The sequence below is a fragment of the Python bivittatus genome, unplaced genomic scaffold (assembly GCF_059951505.1).
Source record: "Python bivittatus isolate LINGU-HERP-01145 unplaced genomic scaffold, Pbiv_v1 ctg000350_np1212, whole genome shotgun sequence".
In the NCBI taxonomy this organism is placed as follows: Eukaryota; Metazoa; Chordata; class Lepidosauria; order Squamata; family Pythonidae; genus Python; species Python bivittatus.
The window spans coordinates 26,680,578-26,683,664 of NW_028277074.1; positions in this window are offsets into that span (position 1 = coordinate 26,680,578).

Genomic DNA, 3,087 nt, shown 5'->3' on the forward strand with positions numbered 1-3,087 from the left:
TCCCCCCCCCCGCCCCGCCACGCAAGCATACCCCCACTCCATTTCTCCATCCTGGAACGGGTATGTCATGGAACAAAACACCCGTCTTTTCCCACTAGAAATGAGTCTGCAGTTTTAGCATAGTGGCTGAAAGTCGAATTTTAAAGGTTTTCTGCAACCAACAAAAGGGGAAGATATTGATGGTGAATGGACATCTTGCTATTTTAATATGGTGGAATGTGTAAAAAGGGAATAGCAATACACTGGTTTTTAATGCATTTTTAAAATATGTGCCCAGTTATATTAATAAATCCAACTTCTTAACAACACTGAGTATGCCTCCCTGAATCTCCAATATTACTTCCCCCAACTTCACATTTATAACTCCTTGTCCTGTTCATTTGAACGATGCACTGAAAAGGAGACATTTTTTCCTCTGCTGCTACCATGACATCTCCTTTGCAAACTTGTAGTGAGCAGTTCAGTACCTTTGCTGCATACAGCACCAAGCAACCCTACTGCTGTTTTTTTAGATAGGAAAGCCAGAATAGGAAATGCAGTTAATAAAATCAAGTGATTTTATTAATTGTAAGTCACCAGTGCTGGAGCACTTGCCTTAAGACAGTTCATAGCATGTACTACTGAAAGGTCCAACCCACAATGCCTGGGGCAAATTCCATCATGGTGTCTCATCCAAAGTTTAATCAGAGTAGATGCTGCTAAACTTTCAAGGCCAAAGTAAGCCAGGCACTGCTACCTGTTAAGGCTATAACTTAGAAAGAAATCATATAGTGTGATGAGCTCATAAAAACTTTGAGAATAGCTAGCAAAACCGAAGGAAATCCTATGTTAAATGCTGACCAGTAAAAATAATAATCTAGCACAAAGTTTTTCAACCTTGGCAATGTTAAGATGTGTGGACTTCAACTACCAGAATTCCCCAGCCAGTATCTAGGAGTTGAAGTCGACACATCTTAAAATTGCCAATATTGAGAAACCCTGATCTAGCAATGTTGGGAAGGATTCCTCCAGACACATAAGAGAGCCCTTCTGAACCAGAATATGCAATAGAGTGTTACATGGACAAATACCGTAGATATGAAGGGGCCATTTCATATTGTTAATTCCTGCACAGTTCACTCAGTCTACCTCAGGATGCATACTTTTAGAAATAGCTGTATCATTATTTTTAAATTTGTTAAATATAAATCTCACCTTTCATTTAAGAGCTTGAGGTGATATACATCCAAATATTGTACAGAAAGCTTGGGAATTAAGAACTGGCTTGCAATTCTTAAAGAATAATATTAAAAACATTAATACCTTGACTAGTTTTTAAAAAATCTTCCCAAACTGATCCCTCTGTACATGCAAACATGCAGACTGATCCTTCTGTAGTTTTTATATGCTCCCTTGCTACCTTTTCTTTGTATAGGACAGTGTTGTCCAAACTTGGCCACTTTAAAATGAGTGGACTTCAACTCCCAGAATTCCACTCATCTTAAAGTGGCCAAGTTTGGACAACACTGGTATAGAAGAGCAGCAGCATTCTTCCAGTCAACTGGCACCATGCAGTTTTAGCACACAAATTACACAAGTAATGCTGCCAGTCCATTCATTTTCATTGAACTTGTTTTTCATTTTTTGTGCTTTTTTAAATTTAAGTGTTCCTTTTTTTTTCTTACTACATATCATTTTCTATGTGTACACTTTGTATATCTTTCTCTTCCTCATTTTTTATTGCAGCAATCATTCTTCTGTGCATTTTTTCTTATTTGTTTCCTTGGCTTCATTGTTCCTCCAAACAAATTTTTCACTCTTCCACTTAGCATAACTCCACATGGTTATGTAGTGCTCTATAAAATATTACTTTTCCACTCTATTCCAGGCAGCTTCCATATCCTATTTCCTTATGAACATTTCCATTCATTCTTTGGCGAGTTTATAATACTTTTTCATAGAAGGCCTTATATTTTCACGTTCTGCTTCTGTGTATTTCATGTCTTTCTTTCATGTCCATTTTTCCTCAAGATCCATTGACACTACTGGTTTGTTCACCTGAAGAACCTTTCATAATCTAATATCCTTCACAATCTTCCTTAATAAAAAAAGTAAATTTTTTAAAAAATTTATATTCATTCCTTTGTATATATGGTCAAACTTAGGTTTAAACCACGTATTTGAAAGAAACAACCCTTTTTTTGAGACAGAGACTCATTGGTGACATTTCTCATTCTTTCTTTGTTGTTCTAATGGGCCCACTTTTTCTGTACTCTTTCATCTCATTCCCACCTATTCATCCAGCTCACCCAGCAGAATAACATTTTCTTTTGATTGCATTCATTCAGAATACCGCACAATTGTCCCCTAAATTCATTTGTAGTTTTTTTTTTTAATTAGTACTATTCTCTGGCTTGCAATTATCCCCAACCTATAGATTCTTACTTTCATGCATTCCTGTAGCAATCTAGATGGTACCAGTTCATATTTTCTGGTGTTCTTTTAGCACTTTCATTTCTAATTAAGCTATACATTCACTTCCCTGTATGCATTCATTGACCCCACAATAATAAATCACCTTAATTCAAAACTGTTATAGCTTCCCCTTTCTGCTAATTTCACAGACACTCAACATAATTATTTTTATTTCCTTCATTCATCAGTTAATTCATGCTTGTTACTAATTATAGCACTTACATTCCAAGATGCAATCCTTCATATGCCATGGGCATAACCAATAAGGGGTGGGGAATGGAGGGATGTTTCCATCCATCAGGTCTTTGGTTAATAAAAGCTTCCATATAATGATATTTAATAAAATTGAAAATGTAGACTAGATTACCTGCCTTAGTCATACCCATGCCACATGAAGCATTCCTGATAATGATACTCAACAGTATTGATAAATATTTTGGCAAGTATTCCCAGAAGCCCAATGAAAGCCCAGTTTTACCCCTAGCATAATCATGCTATTCTATGGAAGCTAGGATCTCTAATCTAGAGTTTACTTTGCAAGCCAACAGATTGTTGCCCGTCAGGTTGGAGGTATATACAGTGGTACCTCGGGTTACGAACGCCTCTGTTAACGAACTTTTCAGGTTACGACCA